Source organism: Pan troglodytes, chromosome 16 (genome assembly GCF_028858775.2).
Source record: "Pan troglodytes isolate AG18354 chromosome 16, NHGRI_mPanTro3-v2.0_pri, whole genome shotgun sequence".
In the NCBI taxonomy this organism is placed as follows: Eukaryota; Metazoa; Chordata; class Mammalia; order Primates; family Hominidae; genus Pan; species Pan troglodytes.
The window spans coordinates 62,373,014-62,396,246 of NC_072414.2; positions in this window are offsets into that span (position 1 = coordinate 62,373,014).

Genomic DNA, 23,233 nt, shown 5'->3' on the forward strand with positions numbered 1-23,233 from the left:
GGAACCAAGTTAGAAAACACTCCTCAGGATGGTATCCAGGAGAACTTCCCCAACCTAGCAAGGCAGGCCAACATTCAAATTCAGGAAATACAGAGAACACCACAAAGATACTCCTCAAGAAGAGCAGTCCCAAGGCACATAATTGTCAGATTCACCAAGGTTGAAATGGAGGAAAAAATGTTAAGGGGAGCCAGAGAGAAAGGTTGGGTTACTCACTAAGGGAAGCCCATCAGAACTAACAGCAGATCTCTCAGCAGAAACCCTACAAGCCAGAAGAGAGTGGGGGACAATATTCAACATTCTTAAAGAATTTTAGGCCCAGAATTTCATATCCAGCCAAACTAAGCTTCATAAGTGAAGGAGAAATAAAATCCTTTACAGACAAGAAAATGCTGAGAGATTTTGTCACCACCAGGCCTACCTTACAAGAGCTTCTGAAGGAAGCACTAAACATGGAAAGGAACAACCAGTACCAGCCACTGCAAAAACATGCCAAATTGTAAAGACCATTGATACTATGAAGAAACCGCAACAATTAATGAGCAAAATAACCAGCTAACATCATAATGACAGGGTCAAATTCACACATAGCAATATTAACCTTAAATGTAAACAGGCTAAATGTCCCAATTAAAAGACACAGACTGGCAAATTGGATAAAGAGTCAAGACCCATCAATGTGCTGTATTCAGGAGACCCATCTCACATGCAGAGACACACATAGGCTCAAAATAAAGGGATGGAGGAAGATCTACCAAGCAAATGGAAGCAAATAAAAAAAAATAAAAGCAGGGGTTGCAATCCTAGTCTCTGATAAAACAGACTTTAAACCAACAAAGATCAAAAGAGACAAAGAAGGCCATTACATAATGGTAAAGGGATCAATTCCACAAGAAGTGCTAACTGTCCTAAATATATATGCACCCAATACAGGAGCACCCAGATTCATAAAGCAAATCCTTAGAGACCTACAAAGAGACTTGGACTCCCACACAATAATAATGAGAGACTTTAATACCCCACTGTCAATATTACACAGATCAGTGAGACAAAAGGTTAACAAGGATATCCAGGACTTGAACTCAACTCTGCACCAAGTGGACCTAACAGACATCTACAAAACTCTCCACCCCAAATCAACAGAATATACATTCTTCTCAGCACCACATCACACTTATTCTAAAATTGACCACATAATTGGAAGTAAAACACTCCTCAGCAAATGTAAAGGAACAGAAATCACAACAAACTGTCTCTCAGACCACAGTGCAATCAAATTAGAACTCACAATTAAGAAACTCACTCAAAACCGCACAACTACATGGAAACTGAACAACCTGCTCCTGAATGACTACTGGGTAAATAATGAAATGAAGACAGAAATAAAGATGTTCTTTGAAACCAATGAGAACAAAGACACAACGTACCAGAATCTCTGGGACACATTTAAAGCAGTGTGTAGAGGGAAATTTATAGCACTAAATGCCCACAAGAGAAAGCAGGAAAGATCTAAAATCAACACCCTAACATCACAATTAAAAGAACTAGAGAATCAAGAGCAAACAAATTCAAAAGCTAGCAGAAGGCAAGAAATAACTAAGATCAGAGCAGAACTGAAGGAGATAGACACACACACACACACACACACACACACACACACATACACAAACCCTTCAAAAAATCAATGAATCCAGGAGCTGGTTTTTTTAAAATATCAACAACAAAATAGACTGCTAGCAAGACTAATAAAGAAGAAAAGAGAGAAGAATCAGATAGACACAATAAAAAATGATAAAGGAGATATCACAGAAATGCAAACTACCATCAGAGAATACTATAAACACCTCTACACAAATAAACTAGAAAATCTAGAAGAAATGGATAAATTCCTGGACACATACACCCTCCCAAGACTAAACCAGGAAGAAGTTGAATCTCTGAATAGACCAATAGCAGGTTCTGAAATTGAGGCAATAATTAATAGCCTACCAACCAAAAAAAGCCCAGGACCAGACGGATTCACAGCCGAATTCTACCAGAGGTACAAAGAGGAGCTGATACCATTCCTTTTGAAACTATTCCAATCAATAGAAAAAGAGGGAATCCTCCTAACTCATTTATGAGACCAGCATCATCCTGATAACAAAGCCTGGCAGACACACAACAAAAAAAAGAATTTTAGACCAATATCCCTGATGAACATTGATGCAAAAATCCTCAATAAAATACTGGCAAACTGAATCCAGCAGCACATAAAAAGCTTATCCACTGCGATCAAGTCGGCTTCATCCCTGGGATGCAAGGCTGGTTTAACATACGCAAATCAATAAACATAATCCATCACATAAACAGAACCAACGACGAAAACCACACGATTATCTCAATAGATGCAGAAAAGGCCTTTGACAAAATTCAACAGCCCTTCATGCTTAAAACTCTCAATAAACTAGATATTGATGGAACATATCTCAAAATAATAAGAGCTATATATGACAAACCTACAGCCAATATCATACTGAATGGGCAAAACTGGAAGCATTCCTTTTGAAAACTGGCACAAGACAGGGATGCCCTCTCTCACCACTCCTATTCAACATAGTGTTGGAAGTTCTGGCCAGGGCAATCAGGCAAGAGAAAGGAATAAAGGGTATTCAATTAGGAAAAGAGGAAGTCAAATTGTCCCTGTTTGCAGATGACATGACTGTATATTTAGAAAACCCCATCGTCTCAGCCCAAAATCTCCTTAAGCTGATAAGCAACTTCAGCAAAGTCTCAGGATACAAAATCAATGAGCAAAAATCATAAGCATTCCTACACACGAATAACAGATGAACAGAGAGCCAAATCATGAGTGAGCTCCCATTCACAATTGCTTCAAAGAGAATAAAATACCTAGGAATTCAACTTACAAGGGATGTGAAGGACCTCTTCAAGGAGAACTACAAACCACTGCTCAACGAAATAAAAGAGGACACAAACAAACGGAAGAACATTCCATGCTCATGGATAGGAAGAATCAATATTATGAAAATGGCCATACTGCCCAAGGTAATTTATAGATTCAGTGCTATCCCCATCAAGCTACCACTGACTTCCTTCACAGAATTGGAAAAAACTACTTTAAAGTTCATATGGAACCAAAAAAGAGCCCACATAGCCAAGACAATCCTAAGCCAAAAGAACAAAGCTGGAGGCATCACGTTACCTGACTTCAAACTATACTACAAGGCTACAGTAACCAAAACAGCATGCTACTGGTACCAAAACAGATAGCCTCAGAAATAACACCACACATCTACAACCATCTGATCTTTGATGAACCTGACAAAAACAAACAATGGGGAAAGGATTCGCTATTTAATAAATGGTGCTGGGAAAACTGGCTAGCCCTATGTAGAAAGCTGAAACTGGATCCCTTCCTTACACCTTATACAAAAATTAATTCAAGATGGATTAAAGACTTAAATGTAAGACCTAAAACCATAAAAACCCTAGAAGAAAACCCAGGCAATACCATTCAGGCCATACGCATGGGTAAAGACTTCATGACTAAAACACAAAAAGCAATGGCAACAAAAGCCAAAATGGACAAATGTGATCTAATTAAACTAAAGAACTTCTGCAGAGCAAAAGAAACTATCATCAGAGTGAACAGGCAACCTACAGAATGGGAGAAAATTTTTGCAATCTACCCATCTGACAAAGGGCTAATATCCAGAATCTACATAGAACTTAAACAAATTTACAAGAAAAAAAACAAACAACCCCATCAAAAAGTGAGCAAGGGATATGAACAGACACTTCTCAAAATAAGACATTTATGCAGCCAACAGACACATGAAAAAATGCTCATCATCACTGGTCATCATAGAAATGCAAATCAAAACCAGAATGAGATACCATCACCAGTTAGAATGGCGATCATTAAAAAGTCAGGAAACAACAGATTCTGGAGAGGATGTGGAGAAATAGGAACACTTTTACACTGTTGGTGGGAGTGTAAATTAGTTCAGCCATTGTGGAAGACAGTGTGGCGATTCCTCAAGGATCTAGAACCAGAAATACCATTTGACTCAGTGATCCCATTACTGGGTATATACCCAAAGGATTATAAATCACCCTACTATAAAGACACATGCACCTGTATGTTCATTGTGGCACTCCTCACAACAGCAAAAACTTGGAACCAACCCAAATGTCCATCAGTGATAGACTGGATTAAGAAAATGTGGCACATATACACCATGGAATAGTATGCAGCCATAAAAAAGGATGAGTTCATGTCCTTTGCAGGGACATGGATGAAGCTGGAAACCATCATTCTCAGCAAACTATCACAAGGACAGAAAACCAAACACTGCATGCCCTCACGCATAGGTGGGAGTTGAGCAATGAGAACACATGGACACAGGGCAGGGAACATCACACACTGGGGTCTATCGGTTGGTGGGGAGAGCTGGGGGAGGTGTAGTATTAGGAGAAATACCTAATGTAAATGTCAAGTTGATGTGTGCAGCAAACCAACATGGCACATGTATACCTATGGAACAATCCTGCACGTTGTGCGCATGCACCCTAGTACTTAAAGTATAATTTTAAAAAAGCAAAAGAAGAAAGGAGACCCTATCTAGTCATATGCTGTCCACCAATTAGAGTCAGTCCCACGGACCACTGATTTCTTATGTGCTCTTCTTTCTGTTCAGAACCCATCTGCAGAGCCTCTGGAGCCTTGAAGGCAGTGGCCGGCAGTTCCCACCACAGCCCTCTCTCCTGTCTCCTCCCAGATTCTCTTTGCTTTTAACATTTCTGTTCCCTCTCCGAATTCCCTGCTCTGTTATCTGCCCCCCACCTCTCCATCCCCTCCACCACCTTGAGGTCTCTCCCCAGAACTTTCTCTCTCTTAGCAGTGGAAGCTGAGCACAGGGGAACCCTGGTCTGCAGGAGCTGAACTGGCCTTGGCACCCACACCTGCCTGGGGACAGCCAGGAGGAGCTCCACCCACTGCTAGCCAAGCTGTCCCTAATGACCGTCATGGGGCAAGGGCTGGCCACCTATGGAGTCAGCCAAGTGGGTTTCTTGTGCCTCTAGGAACATCCAGTAAAATCTCTTGGTTCCCAAATTAAAGCAGCCACCATTTCGTGAGTGCTTCCTATGGGCCAGGCTCTGGGCTCAGCCCCTAGAAGCATTACCTATTTTAATGCTCCAACAACAGCAGGCACAGTTATTGTAACTTAATTCCCCGGAGAGCACACAGAGCATGAGGGGACTTCTCAAGGTCCCAGAACAGGAGAAAGGCAAGGCCAGGCTTAGACCCCCCGACATGCCTGCTGTTGGCCCCTGTCTCTGCTGCCTCCCCCATACTCTGTCCCTAGACTTTCCTCCATGAAAACTGCTTTTCAATTTAATTTTTGTTTAACTTTTATTTTATTGGGCAACACTTTATCCTATAAAATAGACTGAGTGTTCCCTACACGAGAACTGCTTTTGTCCTCGAGTGGGGTCCAATGAAACCCACTGAATTTGTCACTGATAACAGCTGAAGGTGTGCCCTTCCCAGGGCCATTCGCGTGTCCTATACTATATTTTTCTAGGCCCAGACAATACATCTGTGATGGCAGAATTTCAAACAGACAGGGAGTGGAGCAGATCACTTTGATTTGGGAATGGGGCAGCCCAGAGGTCCCGCAACACCCCCTCCAGGAGGCTGCCTCCTCTGCTGTCTCATAAAGCTGCCCCATCCGCCTGCCACAGTGAAGCAATCAGACCCTCTGTTCCCTTGTTCACTGCTCACCTAGCTTGGCTCCGAGACCAGTGTTGTAGACCTATTAATTATCAGGATAATTACGGATGGGGAAATCCAGACACAGATACAATCAGTGCCCTCCTCCACCTCCCCGCACACTCCCCTCCCGGTCTCCCTGACATCCTGGTATGCACTGTGTTCCCCTGTCATCTCCACGCTGCGGCTCCTACTAGACCCACCCCTGCCAGTGCCAAAATGCCCAAAGGAAGGCTGAGTCATGCTCTGGCCTGCCCAGCTGCAATAGTCATGCTGCAACTCCCATGGAAAACCTCCTTTCACCCACTCCAGAGGTCTGAGACACCCTAATGGGCCAAGTCCTTGCCCCTCACCCACAGAGCTCAAACTGCCTCTCACCTTGCCCCCTTCCAACTCAGGCTGTAGAAAACACTGGATAAAGTAAGGCTTACTAACCAAGCATCCCTGCACCTAAAAATGGACCGCTTAATTTCAGGACCCCCTGAAATTGTCAGCAAAAGTTTCTCTGTGCACATCTGTACATTTAGCTGGGAAGACTCCACAGCTTATATCAGATCGTCACAGAGTCCCAAGCCCCAACGGGGTAAGAATCTCTGAATCTAACATGTCACAGAGACCACCCCCTATAACACTTTACCAAGAACTTAAGCCTCCATGAGCTCACCTAATGCCTGCTCCTCTGTGGAAAGGCAAGCCATCACTTGGGTTGGGAGCACCAGCCTGCAGCCAGACTACCTGGGTTTTTCATCCCAATACTGCTACTTTCTAGCTATGTCACCTCGGTTTCCCTGTCAGAAAAAAATGAGATCACATGGCATCTTGGTTTCCTCCTTGGATCACTACAGGGAGTGGCAGCAGCCTGGCTGCTCCAATTGGAACTTAAAAATCACTAGGGATCATGCAGGTCATAATCAAAAGGAAGAAGCACTACTATGGACTCAGGCTGCAGTTACAGTCAACAACCCTCCCTCCACCAAGATCAGCACAGAGAGTCTCTCCCCAACATCCTCATATCACAGCACGCTCCAGGACTGGGGAATCCCTGAGGATGGCTCAGGGCAGCCCAGCCTCCTTTCTGAAAACAGGATTCAGAGCTCATAGAAGCCTCCCTGCCCTGGCAGTCTCAAGAGAGCACTTAAGCACAGACACCTGGTTTGGCTTGGTAGGCACCCCTAGCCTGCGGAGCTTACCCCCGCCGCACACATCTGGAGAGTCAACCATTACAAAGAGAAATAGCAGGACTGGTCCTGCCCCTCCAGGATGGTGCTGCCAGTCTAGAGTAAAATGCCAAGCATGGGCTCAAGACTCCTGCCGAGGCCAATGGTAAGCCAGGCTGCTTCAGGAAGGGAGGGAGGAGAAGGGAGGGAAGAAGAGAGGGAAGAGGAAGGAGGGAGAAAGGGATGAAGGAGGGAAGAGAATCAGAGAGGGAGGGGAGGAGGAAGAGAGAGAAGGCGGGAGGAAGGAAGAGAGGGAGGGGGAGGCAGAAGGGAGGAGAGGGAGGGAAGGAAGGAGGCTCTTCAAGCCTCTTCAAGCCTCTCCATCCCTCCCTCTTCAAGGCAAAATATACTTTCTCTAAAAAAAAAAAAAAAAAAAAATCCCCCCCCCCTTCATCCTTTTCCTTTCTGAACAAGAGCTTTGTAACACTAGATGGTTGATCCGAAAATAACTATTTAGCCCTTAGACAGAGGTGTTTTTTAACAGGAGAAGCTGAGATATTTTGAAAGCCACCCCTGAGGCGAGAAAGTTGTGCAGAAGGCACTAATTGTCAACGCTCCCCAAGGACAGCCTGCCTGTTCCAAGGCAGGAGGAAAGGGCTGAGCTGTCAGCGCCCGATTCCTGGGGGAGTCTGCCTCGCCCGCGCTCAGCCAGCCAGGCCAGCTTCCTGCCCGGCATGGAGGAGATAAAACACAGGAACACAGACGATCTTACATAACCGAAGCGGGACTGAACATTTTCAGCAAATTACCTCTGTTATGAGCTCTGCCATAAAATCGCCTCACAAGTGAATTTAGTTTTTCTTCCCTCCGTGCCCAATCAATTAGCACATGAGTAATACCAAGCCCATTAGGACAAACTGATGCCGGGGGAGTTATGTCATCTGCTATAGAAATGATTGCTTAATATACCAGTTGGCTCCGAGGAGCTCTTAGCCACACACAATCTTGCCATAATCAATAGCAACAGTCAAACAACGCTGTTTCCAACGAGAACACTGCTGGGCAGAGCCTGAGCCAGAGCCAGTGTTGGGGACACAGAAGCTGAGTGGGCCCCAAATACCAGCTCCCTCCCTCCACCTTCCTCCTCCAACATCCCCTCCCTGCTGCTGCCCTTCAAAGCCAACAGGAGAAGCCTAATGGTGGCTCAGAGAAATAGAACCCCGGGCAGGTGGGGTGGGGGCAGCGACGGTGAGAGGGAGTGTCACTGTAGGGGCAGGGGGTGTGCAGAGAAAGCCTGGAAGACAGGGCTTGCCAGAGCCTGGGAGTTGTGGGAATTCCTATCCAAGAGAAAAAGGAAAGGCATGGAACTCTTTCTGCCTCCATATTTCCTAGCAACTGCAGAATGGGCTTTCAAAAGGAACATTGAAAGATGTGTGAGATTAAACCCTCCGTGGAGCTGAGCATATGTGCATGCTCAAGGCATGTGTATGTGTGCACGTGTGTGGGCACATTCACACACATGAGCGTAAACAAGGATAGGTGCCCGCACCTACAAGTATATGTTTACATGTATGCATGTACAGTCGGTGGGGTCAGCATGGAGGGCTGTGTGTGTGTGTGTGTGTGTGTGTGTGTAGCTGCTGGAGTACTGCATACATGTGTGCATATGAGTATACATTTGTGTGCAGGTATGTGCATGTGTTCCTATTATTCTAGAATGCAGCCGTCCTGCAAGATTAGCCGGCCTCCCCTATCACGTTGTTCAATCACAATTCTGGGCTGCAGAAACCAAAGGTAAAAGCTAAAAGCCTTTTCCCCAAGATGATAGGGAAGAGAGACAGCGAACTGCAGCTGGCAGCCACCTGAGCGTGGCATCATGGAAAAGCACCAGCTTGGTTTTGGAGCTAGATCGCCCTTGGATCTGGGCCCTGCCCTGCCATCTAGAAGGGCAAGTTCTTTAATTTCCCTGGGCCGCAGTTGCCTCATCTGTAAAACAGAGATGTCAGCGTGACCCCGAGAAGGCTAGGCTAAGGGTTGGTGCACAGAAAGCACTTAGCAGAGCCTGCCAGAGGAAGCATGCACTCAACTCAGCTATTGTGATTCACTGCTGTGCTCCTGCCATCTCCTTGGTTGCCCAGACAAGGACCCAGATCTCCTGCTCCAGGCGAGGCTGAGGGAGCCACTCCATTTCCCTCCTAGCACCTCAGAGAAGAGTTGCCATATCTCAGAGTGTGAGCACATCTCACTAGCAGTGTTTGCAGCCTTAGTCTCCACCCATCTCCTCTGGGCAGGCCCCTCGCCCCCTGGCTAGCTGGATGTCTCGCTGGCAAAGTAATTCTTGGCCTCCATAGTCAGGCAGAGCTGCTTTCAACTAGCTACAAGCCCATGGGCCGGGGGCAGAGAGGGTGAGGGCCCAGCTTACATGGGTGAACCCAGGAGTCTGGCATCTCACACACAGCAAAAGAGACACTGGCCTTGCAAACCTTAAATCCTTTACAGATGAGGAAACAAGTTCCCAAGGTCAGCCAGTGAGTTAGAGCCAGGGCCCGCATCAGACCCAGAGATGTGGGTGTGGAGGTGGGATTTTGTTCCCATGTCAGTGGCAGGGTTGGGGGTAGGGGAGGCTGGACCACAAAGCATGCTGGGAGGGAAAATGGACCTGTGGCTATGAGGAAGGGCAAATTAATAACTGGGTATTGTGGGGAGCAGAGGAATGGGTGCAGAAATGAGTGTCCAGTCCTCTGAAATGTTCCATGTTTAGAAGCAAGTTGAGTGCCCTCTTTTCCTCCCTAGCCTCATTTTACCCATTCATAAAATGGAAGAATGGACTCTCTAAGCCTACTCTCTCTCCCATGTTTGATGCTCTGGGACTGGGCTGTCGGGTCCCTGGGACGTGGTTGCATGAGCTATAATCTTGCTAGCAGCCGTGGATGGAGAGGTGGGAGTGGAGAGATTCTGGGGTGGTGCAGCTGTGCTCCTGCCCTCCGCATCTGTTGTAGTGTGGAAAAAAGTCTTCTTCCTACTTTCCGAATCACACATAGGCAACTGTAGAGAGGCAACTTGGTAGGGAGACAGGACGTATCCTCCAGCCCCTTCCCTCACTGACTGTGCAGCCGCGGGTGTTGTGTGGTCCCTCTACCCCTCTGCCCATCCTAGAGGGCATTAAGGGTCGCACCTACACCAGGGTGGTTAGGAAGATTCAGAGAGATTGTTGCATCAAGGGCCTTTTAAGTACCGGTCTATATGGCACAGACACAGCAGTGAACCAACAAAACAAACATCTCTGCCCTCTTGGAATTGACATTGGAAATTAGACATAGTGACAAATTAAATAAAAAAATAGAAAGAATATCAGGGGTGGTAAGTGTCACAGATAAAAATCAAGCAGGGAAAGGGGGAGTGCAGGAGGGGGCACAGGGAAGGCATGGGTGCAGTTCAGTGAACAAGGCTGCAAGAAAAGAGATCTGTTTCTGCGCCTCGATTTCCTCATCTGTAATGTGGGCACAATACGACCCACCTTATCTATCTCCCAGGTTCCTTCTAGGGAATAATTATGGTCTAAGAGGCTTTATGGGGTTTAAAGTCTAGGGGGTGAAAGAGGACCTGGGGGGCACTGGCATGAAATGGGCAAAGATCATGTTAACGATTGTTAGTCTGGGTCAGGACCATGGCTCAGGGCAGCGACGTCCCCAAACTGACCCAGGCCCTGTTACTATTGAGCCAGGCCATCCTGGGCCTCCTTGTTGGGCCCTGTCCCTCCACTCTCCTCCAAGCCTCAGGAAGCACATGGCTTCCCGGCTCAGAGCCCTCTCAGCCCCAGGCACCCCATCTGACACTGACTCCCCACAACCCCCCTCTAGCAGACAGAGCTGGGGGGACTTGGGTCCTGGAGCCTGCTGGGCTCTCCGGCCCTGTGACTCCTGGGGAGCCATCTCCTCCTCAGGGCCTCTTCTTTCTCAGCTATAAGACAGGAGTCCCTGTGCGGGCGGAACAGATGATGTGTGTCAGGCACCTCATCCCACACATGCTGGCAGATATCGGGTGTCCAAGGTTCCCCTCCTCATGTGTATACACAACTTCTTCTCTCAGGAAGTGGCAAAGAATAAATGAGATGCAATCATTAGTTAACTCAAGCATTTACTAGGTGTCAACCACCTGAATACCTTTCATTTGTATTTCATTTAACCCTAAAAACAATCCCACCATGGTGTAGGCACACTCACAGTTCTGCAGGTGCCATGAAGTCACTGAACTCTTGGAGCTTCTGTTTCCTTATCTCTAGACCCCTGAGAGGGCGAGACCTTTCCCAGGCCACACAGGAAGTAGGGGCCCAGGGTGCCTATCTCCAGGGCCCTGAGAGTGACCACTCTGTAGTTCCTCCTCAAGATTGTGAATGTGGAGAATGCCTTGTGGACTGGGAAGTATTCAGTGAATGGCAGTTACCACCCAGCTTCATCTGCATCCAGAGAAAGGAAGGCAAGGAAGCTGGGTGGTGCCTTGGATGAGAGCCACAAGCTAGGTTTCCCTCCTGGTCCCCAGACAAAATGAAATTCCTCTGATGAAGAGCAGCTCATAGTCACCTCCAGAAGAGCTGTGGAAATACTTTGGTCTCCAGCTGCCTAACTCTTTTCTCTCTCAATGAGTCCTAGACTCAAGGTGTCTTGGTTAGGGTCCCTGCAAGCCCCAAGATGTGTGATGTCCTGGCTTCTGTCTCCTCTTCCATAAAATGAGAGACTTAGAAGAAAACAGCCTCATATCGCTTCACTGAGAGGCAGCATTTTTGGTGAGCGGAGCTTTAGACTGAAAAACAGGAGTGCTGAGTTCCAGCTCTAGCTCTGCTACAAGGTGCCGTGAAGTCACTGAATGCTTGGGGACTCAGTTTCCTTATCTCTAAATCAAGCATAATATCACACACCCTACCTATAACACAGAATTCTCATCAGGGAAGAATCAACCCTTAGCTCAAGGTAGGCGGCTTGATGAAATAGAGAGAGCATGCTCTACCAAGAGAGAAAGGAGACCGCCTGGGTTCTAATTCTGGTTCAGCAGCTTCTGCACTGCTGGATCTTGAGTAAGCCCTTTTCTGAGCCTGCTTTTTCATCTGGGAAGGAAAAAAAACTTCCCTAAGGCTGTTGTAAAGGTTAAATAAGCCAAAGAGGTGTTTAATTATTATCCCTCCCTTTATGGAGCATCTACCATGAGCGATATCAGATGTAGCCAGCCTCTGAGATGGTCCCCAGTGCCTGCTGGGACTGATGTCCTTAAGCAGCCTCCTCCACCCTGAATAGGCTGACCTTTGTTAAGAGACAGAATTTGCAGAAAAGATGGAATGTGACCTCTGAGGCTAGGTGGGACAAGACAGTGCTGCTTTCTCCTTCTCCCTTGGATCCCTCACTGTGGGGGAAGGTAGCTGCCATGCTGTGAGGACACTCAAGCAGCCCTATGGCGTGTGGTTCCACGTGACAAGGAACTGAGGCCTCCTGCCAACAGCCAGCATCAGCTTCCCTGCTGTGTAAGAGAGCCATCTTGGAAACAAATCTTCCAGCTCAGTCAAGTTTCCGATGACTGCAGTCCCAGCTGACATCATGACTGCAACTTCTTGAGGGCCTTGAACAAGAACCCCCAGCTAAATCATTCCTGAATACCACTATACTGATGGTAACTCATCATCAGTAACTCACATGCCTAGCTCTATTACACAGTTTCAACATTTACCATTGAAGAAAATGCTACACACACCACACTGTTAAACACATCTTTTCACACAGATGTCTCTACACTGAGGCACTCATTCATGCACCAACCTCCATTAAACACAGAGTATCAGGACTCCTGACCCACAGAAACTGTGTGAGATATAAATGTTTATTGTTGCTTTAAACTATGACATTCAGGGATAATTTGTTACGCAGCAATCGATAACAAATACAGATGTGGTCTCTGCTCTCTTTAACCTGGATTTAGAGGAGAGAAAAACACATGGGGAGATGGTAACATAAGGTGTGTGTGGTGAGAGCCAACCTTCAGCATCACAGGCTTCTCCTAGGCCAGGGCACAGATGACCTCTGCTATCATTCCTTTCAGAGGATGTCTGGGAGGCCATGGGGGAGAAGTTGCCCTGAAAAGCAGACCATACTTTCTGCTCAGATGTGAAGGGTTGTTATTAAAAGAAGGGAAATGTCTGGGAAATGTTCCAAGCCTGACAGTTTGACCCCCGAGCCCAGCCACTGAGGGGAGGGTGAACCAGCACAGTAGCCCACATCTGAAGGGCACTATCTAATGTCAGGCACTGGTGGGCTCCATGCTGGCCTGGCACTCAGAGTCACAACCACGAGTCTTACAGAAAGGGCTCCTTTACTGTGACGTGAAAAAGAGGAGGAAAAGGACTCCTTAGCTCTCCTAACGGGCCTGGCCACTCTCTGATTTTCACACGTAATGGGGCAGGAAATTGCCCGTGGTGAATGAGCGAGACCTTCTACCTGTGGGTGGAAATGGGTAATGAGAACTTAAATCCAGGCACATCACCGGATCACATTAGGGAGTCAGCTTGCAAAAATGATTAGGAGGGTTTTAATATCCAGCGATTGGATGGATACCCATCTCCCGCAGCGACCTCGGACTCATTAACCTAGCGGTCCTGCGTGAGCAATCAATCATTTGTGCTTGTGGAGTGGCCTCCATCCCAGATCTCTTATGGGGCCTTCCAGAACCCAGAGATTTGAAATAATTAAAATCCTCCTTGACACGATGCAACCAGCTCCCCTTAAGTGCAACTCGGATCCTCCTTCAGACCTTGCCTTAGCGAAGAGCTCTGAGCTTAAAGCCCCATCTGGGAGAGTGAGTAGAGGAGGCAAACTGCTGGGCTCACCTCCCGCTTCCTTGTCTCTGTACAGGTGATGTCAAGAGGCAGTACGGCCTAGTGGTAGAAGCACTAAGCCCATGGTGGGAGTGCCAGGGCCCTGGGGCTGCTTCACTGCCAGTGATCATGTTATCAAATCATGTCCCTTCCCAGACGTGTGACCCACCTGGTCCAGTTCTCTTCATGAGCTCTGTCACTGATCACCCATAGACCCTCTCCTCATGACTCCCCAGAGTTAGTTCCTCATGTTTCCTCACCCAAAACTCCCCATCTCCTCCCCAGCCACTGTTTTTCTTTCTGCACTCACTTTGGTACTTCCTTCTTTAGATTTCTTCAGGAAATTCTATCATCTCATCTCTGGAAATACTTACCCCAGCTCTACCCCTAGGCCACACCTAAACACATCAGCCGAAGGCTTCCTCCGTAGCTTTCCTATCCCTGGCCTCTTCATTCCAGTAAGTCTTGTCTTGGACATTGCTTTCAACACATCATCCTTCTGCTCCAAGACAAGCAGGGGCTCCACTGAGCATCGCAGCTCTCCATAAATCCCCCAGCCTGGCCCAACCCACCGCTCACCCAACACATGCTCAGTGTACCGTTGGTGGAGTGGCCTCTATTCCAGACCTCTTATGGGGCCTTAGAACCCAGAGATTTGAAATAATTAAAATTCTCCTTGGTGTGGTGCAACCAGCTTCCCTTAAGTGAAAGTTGGTTCATCCTTCAGACCTTGCCTTAGCAAATTGCTCTAAGCTTGTGGCCCCTCCTGCGAGAGTAAGTGGTGCATGCGCTCAGTATCCCACTCACCATGCCTTCCCTCTCTCTCTGTCTAGCAGACCCTGCCATCTCAGCATCTTACTCAGCCTCTCTTCCTCCCAGAAGCTGGCCCTGCCAGCTTTGGCTCCTGTGGGTCTCTCCCCAACTGGGAACTCCTGCAGCACTTGCGGCCCTGACCCTGCAGCTTCACACCGACTCCTGCCAGCTGGAGGGCCCTCACCTATCTACTTTAGGCTTTCTGCAGACTGACAAGACCTTTGAGAATTCTGTCATCCACATCCCCTTGCAGGGCCTGGAGCGGGGCTTGTTCAAGGTAAATGTACAGCAAATGTTTCTTTTCATAATGACTTAAGATAGGGTCTCTGCCATTGAGAATATTCCTTGAGGAATATTCTGCTACATTTGTATTCATAGAATTTAGAGCTCAAAGGAGCCCAGGAGACCCCTGTTCTATCCCCTACAGATGAAGAACTAAGCCCTGCCCGGCCCCACACCTCCATGCGGGGCCAGATTGTACAGTAAAAAGCAGCATTTATTTTTTTCTGGATCTCAAACACTAGATAGGAAAAAAAACACCCTAAAATATTATTATCTAGGTATCAGGAGAGCTGGTTTTCGGTCTAAGGTGTGCCATTTATTTTCTGTGTGACTTTGGGCAAGTCACTTAACCTCTCTAGATCTCAAGAATGGATTATGCTTTATAGTCTGTGTGTGTGTGTGTGTGTGTGTGTGTGTGTGTGTGTGTGAAGCTTTTACATATATAGGTACCTATATATGTGTATATGGGTGCCTATATATGTGTATATGGGTGCCTATATGTACCTATATATGTGTATATAGGTACCTATGTGTACCTATATATGTGTATATAGGTACCTATATATGTACCTATATATGTGTGTATATAGGTACATATATATGTGTATATATGTATATATGTACCTATATATGTGTATATATAGGTACATATATGTGTATATATAGGTACATATATGTGTGTGTGTATATAGGTACATATGTGTGTGTATATAGGTACATATATGTACATATGTGTGTGTATAGGTACATATATGTGTGTACATAGGTACATATATGTACATATGTGTGTACATAGGTACATATATGTACATATGTGTGTATATAGGTACATATATGTACATATGTGTGTATATAGGTACATATATGTACATATATGTGTGTGTATATAGGTACATATATGTACATATATGTGTGTGTATATAGGTACATATATGTACATATATGTGTGTGTATATAGGTACATATATGTGTATATATGTACATATATGTACCTATATATGTGTATATATGTACATATATGTACCTATATATGTGTATATATAGGTACATATATATGTGTATATATAGGTACATATATATGCGTGTATATATATATATATAGGTACATATATATATATAAAAGAGGAGCTTGCAGAACTTCTAGGCTGAAGCAAGAGGGGTGGAGGAATGTCACCTTGCTGATAACCAGCAAGCGCCCCCAAATCCAAACTGCTCAGAAGCGGCACTGACCCATCTGCAGCCTCTTGTTCCCACACACCATCACTGCCAGCTGCCCTTTTCCCACCTCCTCTTCCTTACCACGATGCCCCCGAGCTGGCCAGGTCAGACCGCCCACACCAGGCCAGGCACCTCAGCAAACCCAGGCTGTTCCAGATCTTCCTGAAATCTGCCAGGGGCAAGGATCCTTTCCAGATAGGATCCCTATGGAGAACTAACTGGGGCTGACAGCTTGGAGGCTCTGTAATCATCTAGAGAGGGAGCAGATGATTGAAAGTTTTCCACAGCCAGACAGAGGGCAACCTCGCCTGGCCAGACCCCCCCCTTAGAGGCAGCCTCAGGGCTTGCAGGCCAAGATCCTTCTTGGAGTCCTACCAGCCTAGCTCTCTGACACTACGTAGTTCCTAAACCAATCCCAGGGGATTGCAGGGTTGCATGCATGATGCCCTATTTGCAGGTAATAGGAGGAGCAAAGGTTCCTGTGATTGTACAGTGAAAGGAGGTTCTAGGGAACATGACGCCCAGCCCCAAGTCACTCACCCAGGGGCTCCTCGAGAGCATTCCTGGGACGGGCTGCAAAGTGGGCCCACCAGAGAGAAGAACACTCAGGTTCCGCAGCTCTGCATTTTGATAAAAATGGCTGGCCATGATTAATGCATGGAGCGCTATAGAGCAGGAGGCCACTGGATACTTTCTGAAGCAGCGCCCAACTTCCAGAAATATGGAAGGCCATTAATTATTGATTCTCAGGCAGGAGATGTGCCTCCCTGGGCAGAAGCAGCTCTGAGATGATTTCCTATGTAAATCTGCAAGAACCCACTGGGAACACCAATGCTTGGTGGGCAAGAGGGGGCCAATCGCAGGTGGCCAGTGTCCCCATAGGCCCCTCGCTTCCCGGGCCATTCCCGTCGGGCAAGGGGTCAGGCCCAGAGGCAGAGACCCACCCCCAAAGCCAAATTATTATTATCATTACCATTATCATCTATTAAAAGGAGCCCCCACCAAGTCAGCTGACCCTCCTAACAGAGGCGCCTCATTAAATTCCTGTTGTGACAAGGCCAGAGCTTCGAGATCAAGAAAAACTGGGTGCTGAGAAAGGAACAGACGCCACCATGTCCTTATTTATGACACAGAGTGTTTTATATATATGAAAAGCCAGCCATAATTTGCTTATAAATAATTGACTTCTCCTAGATTAAAATCTCTAGAGGGAGTCTCAGTTTATTCACAAGGTGCTTCTGCCTACAGTGCAAATTAGGCCCTTTCAAATCTGTCTTATCTCAACCCCGAACGTTATGAAGAGTGATTTTTTTTCCTTCATCCCCTGTAATAACCTTCAACTAACCTTTAAACCAGAGTGAATAATTTAAATCTTATTTTCATATCAATGGAGGAGTCAAGCCAAGCAATTATCTTTTATCTGTATACTCTGTCGTCAGAGCGGCAGGCATAATCAAGTTTTCCCAAGCGAGCCAGATGAGAGAGAGAAAGAGTGAGGAAGTGAGAGATGGTATCTGAAGACATTAACGCAACAATGAATTATTCAATAATGAGTACAAGATCTGTCATAACACACACACACACACACACACACACACACACACACACGGGAAGCTCTACATCTGCCCAATGTTCCAGGCAGGCCAAGGCTGGCAGTATGGGGGAGGGGGTGCCAGGAAGGGGGTCTGGGCTAAGCATGACAAATCGGCAGATCATCTGCTCAATTAGGACAGAGAGCAGGTGCATGGGGCACGTTTGCAGCACAGGACGACACTGTTGTGGGCCAAACAACAGGCTGAGGGAAAACACCTAATTTGTGTGACAGTGATTTAGAACAGCTCTAGCTATGATTTTGCTAAAGGGGAGGGGCTCGGGCAAGAAAAAGATTTCAGAGAGGGGCGTGGAAGGAAGAAGGGAAGATTTTTTAAAAAATAAAAACAAAAAGCGAGAAAAGGTTGAAATTCCCCACGGTGCTCATTAAAATTCTACCGCACGCATTTCTTCCCTGGGTCCCCCTGGACTGCCCGTGATCATTTTTATTAATTCATAAAATATCGCACCAGTGATTGAGGCTGATGATTAGTGGAGCCGACAAACACAAGAGCTGGTGAAATATTGCAGCAGCTCCTGTCGGGTCTCTCCAAGTGAAAACACAGACGTCGCATGAAAATTCATCCTTCAAAGGCCTTGAGCAGCCAGGCCGTGCTGAGGGGCAGGCGGAGGGACCAGTGTGTCTACTGCGGCTCCTGCCACCCCAGGGGTCTCCCTTGTTAAGACACCCAGTGGCACCAGCAGACATTTCTCATCCCTATCTCTTGGATTATGGGAAATGCCTGCTTGAGACAGAGATGTCCTTTAACCTCCCTTGGGAAATGGACTGTCAGGCATTAGCAAGAAGCGGGTCAGAGGTTTCCACTAGAAACTCAGCTCCTGGCTTGGCAGATGCAATGGCTTAGAAACCAGCACCCACAAGAGCCCGGGTGCTCCCACACTCATCCCGGGCTCTTTTCAAAATGTCCTCATCCTCTGTCCCTTCCCAGAAACTCAATCAGTGGCTATGGAGAAACTCCATTTCTGTGCATCATGTATTAGAACTCTCATTTTACCAGTGAGGAAACTTGTGTCTGGCAATGTTAAATAGTAAGAACAAGGCCTCAGGGCCAGCAGAGGCGGAGGTCCTGGTTGCAGGAAAAGCGGAGTAAAATTCTGTGTTCAGTTATAATGACTGTGCTTGCAGGTTTCTACTGTGATTGTCTTTTTCCTTTTGGTTTCTGATGCCCTTTTCCTTTTTTTACTGATTATTCTATTCCACACTTGCTTCTACGTTTGAAGACGTAGCACCTACTTTGTGATACTAGGTGGAAAGAAAGACTAGGTCAGTTGCTCTCAACACTGACCTGACCTGCAGAGACTTACTAAATGAGAATATTGAGGAAGGGGATGAGGCCCAGGAATCTGCATTTCAACCAGCTTGCCAAGTGAGTCTCATGCACTAGAGGTGCAGAACCACTGGCCCAGAGACATCAGAGCTCAAGGCCTTGACTGTACCCTAGAATCACTGGAAGACCTTTTGAACAAAAATAATCCCCTAGGCCCCACCCCAGAGATTCAGATGCAATTGTCCTGGGGTGAGACAAAGGCATGGTATTGTTCAAAGATTTCCAGGTGTTTACAGTGAGCACCCAGCCAAGTTGAGAAACACTCAGATGTGACAACACTAGAGCAGAGTCTCCCTGATTCCACCCTCAGTTCCCATCAACTAAATATGATCCCACTCCCCAGACCCCTCCATTTATACGGCACCAGTAACTAGACAGGAACAAAAAAGAGGTAGAATACATTCCTTTAAAAATATTCATGATTCCATTTGTTTTATGCCTTGGGCACAGAGTCCAGACTACTTTGCATGCATAGATGAAATATTTCAGTTTCTACTTAGAAAATAGCAGTGCTATCTATAATGTGGGAAGAAAGATATACTAAGTGCTTATGTGCTAAACTCAAAATCTTTTCTCCTCTCAATTAGCTCATATAGATATCAAGCTTGTGCTATACGCATTTTGCATTTAATGTATTTGTATAGCTTCTACTGGGATCATTTTAGAATCCTGAGCTCCCAAGTCTAGAGAAAGTATGCAAAGGCAGTTTTCATCTTAGGAGCTTGTTTTCAAAGTAAAGCTTGTTTCTCTTGAGAAAATACTTCAATTTTAGACTTACTGACAATGTAAATTGTAAAACTGATTGGGTTGCCTTCTTTGATTTAGCCACTGGGAAGCTCAGAGCCAAATTAGCCACTTCCCTCAAACAGGGTTATGACTTACACTGTTTATACTCACCTTCATGTCCCTCTTCTGCCCTAGGGTGTAAGTACATAAATATGGATAAAAAAATAAAGGAAGTAGGAGCTCATTTTGGTGCCTCTTGAACACTCATCTATCACCTCCTGCACCAGAAGTCCTGTAGGGATCAGGCAAGTACCATAAATGTGTGGGATAGGGCAGGGGTACCCCAGTGAGGGGCTATGAAGACTGTGGAGAACTGGAGAGCACATCCCCCAGTTAAAGGCTCAAAAGTTTTAAAAACAAACAAACAAAAACGGTAATCACCGTGCTGTCAAAATGCACCTGCGGGCCACATCTGCCCACTGGCAGCCCCCTTGCCTAAGCAACAGAGAGGAGGCCCAGGACCTGCTTCAAGTCAAGTGACTCTAGGAGAGATATGTGAGAAACACTTCCATTTTGGAGAGATTGTTTACACCAGCAGTCAATCTCCATCCTTTAATTTTCACTTTGGAATAACTATTCCAGCCTGAATAGGAGGAAAAGTGTTAAATTCCTGATTGAAGAGAAGTGGATGCTAAGGAAATGTTTGGTAAATGAGCTATTGAATGAGGCTCATTCTTTCCGCTCCCAAAATCTGCTTGAGTGTTGGGAGTTATCACTGAAGCAATCCATGCTCATTGTAGGCAAGATAAACATATGGACACAAACCAGAAAGAAAACACAAATGCATATAGGCAGGACGCAGAGGTGACATAGCCACTTGGCACCTCAGTGTATGTATTCCAGGCACGTGTGTGTGCTTGTGTGAGTATAGTGCATATGCCTACTTTTATTCCCAACTTGGCGTTTTTCTAGGAACTTCTTTCTTCCAGGGAAAAATTTATTATTTCCCTAAATTATTTTCCTAAACTTTTAGGAAATATGGCACAGAAGATATGGCAATCACAAAATCTCTTCCAAAACTGCATTAATTAAAAAACAAAGATGACTAAAAAGAGCAAAAGCAATCAGAAAAATACTTTACAAATGTTAGAAGAAAACTTTCCTGAGATTAAAAATAATAAATCTATATTAATAAAAGTGCAGATCAAATAATATAGCTTGATATATCTTGATTAAGTAACTGAACCTTCAAGAATAATAAAAAAAGTCTTTCAGTTATTCAGGCTAAATATGTAAATTACATTTAAGATGCAAAATCAGGATGGCCTCAAAATTCACAGAAACATTCCATGCAAAAAAATTGTAAAAATATCTAAAGTTTGGGAATGGGGAAGTAACTCCCAAATTTTATACTCAGCAAAATTTTCATTCACATATAAAGAAAAGAAAGGCCAGATGTGGTGGCTCATGCCTATAATCCCAGCACTTTGGGAGGCTGAGGCAGGAGGATTGCTTGAGCTCAGGAGTGCAAGACCAGCCTGGGTAACATGGTGAGACCTCATCTCTATGAAAATAAAAATAAAATAAAGAAAGATACATCCAAACCAGAGTTAACAAACAATGGATTATAGACCTAAAGATAAGAACTAAAACTATAAAAGTTAATATATACATATATCTATACATATATATGTATATATGTACATACAAATATATATATATAATATATACACCAGAAAATCTTTGCAATATCATTGCAAAGTTTTCTTACATAGGAGTAAACAAAAATTTATTAGCTGCTTTACAAAAGCAGAAATCATAAAGGAAAAAATTGATGAAGTTTATAAAAATTAAGAGCTTTTGCTCTTCAAAAGTCAGCATTTAAAAAATGAAAAGGGCAGACCCAGAATGGGAGAAAATATTCACAGTATGAATATCTGACAAAGGGTTTGTCTCCAGAGTATAAAAAGGACACTTATGACAACTCAATTTAAAATAAGCAAAATATTTGAACAGACCCTTTACCATAAAAGATATATGAAAGCTCAATAAGCACATGAAGAAATGCTCATACTTGTTAGTCATAGACAAATGCAAATTAAAACCACAATGAGATAGCACTCTATACCCCTAGAATGGCTAAAATTAAAAAGACTGATAATACCAAGTGTTGACAAGGATATGGACCAATTGGAACTCTATGCACTGTAGGTGGGCAGATAAAATGGTACAATCACTTTGGAAAACATCCTGGCAGTTTCTTATAAAGCTAAACATACATCAGTCATATAATCCATTCTACCACTTGGCATTTACCCAAGAGAAATGAAAACATAGGTCTACATAAAGATTTTGTAAAAGCAACTTCATAGCAACTTTATTTGCAATAACCCGAAGCTGGAAAGAACCCAACTATCCATTAACATATGGGCAGTTATATAATCTATGCAACAGCAATAAAAAGGAATGAAATCCTGATAAATGTAACAACACGGATGACTCTCAGAAGACATTATGCTGAGCAAAAGAAGTCATTTACAGAAGAGTACATATTTTATTACTCTTTAAATATTGAATTTTAGAACAGATTAAACTAATTACAGTGATGGAAACCACATTAGTATTTGCCTGGGGTAGGGAGTTCAGGGAGACTGATAGTAAAGGGGCATGGGGAAGCTTTGGGGTTAATGGAAATGTTTTATATCTTGGTTGTGGTCACAAAAGTTACATAGATGTATACAGAATATATATTTGTCAAAAGTCAATAACTATTTAGAATTGTAAATTTTATGTACAGAAAGTATACTTTGGCCAGGTGTGGTGGCTCATGTCTATAACCTCAGCACTTTGGGAGGCCGAGGTGGGTGGATCACCTGAGGTCAGGAGACCGAGACCAGCCTGGCCAATGTGGCGAAAACCCATCTCTACTAAAAATACAAAAATTAGCCAGGTGTGGGGGCTCAGGCTTGTGCGCCAGCTACTCGAGAGGCTGAGGCAGGAGAATCACTTGAACCAGGGAGGCAGAGGTTGCAGTGAGCTGAGACTGTGCCAGTGCACTCCAGCCTGGGCAGCAGAGTGAGACCCTGTCTCAAAATAAATAAATAAATAAATAAATAAATAAATATACTTTAATAAAGGCATAATCTAATTTCATTAAAGTCCAAATAACAATGATAATACATATGGTGGATAATAAGAATTCACTCACTTAAAATAAAGATATCTTAAGAATTTTTAAAAACATCAGCTTAATAGATAAATGGGTGATGGATGTGAACAAGTAAATAAAAACAAGTCAATGAAGTACAAATGAATATTTGAAAAGATGGTCATTTACTTACATTAAAAGCATAAAATAACAGTCAGACATTATTTCTTGTCCATTAGATTTTTAAATATTAACACGATTTGGAATGTATTGTGTTTTCCAGGACTTGCGGAAGCAGGAACTCTTCCACACTGT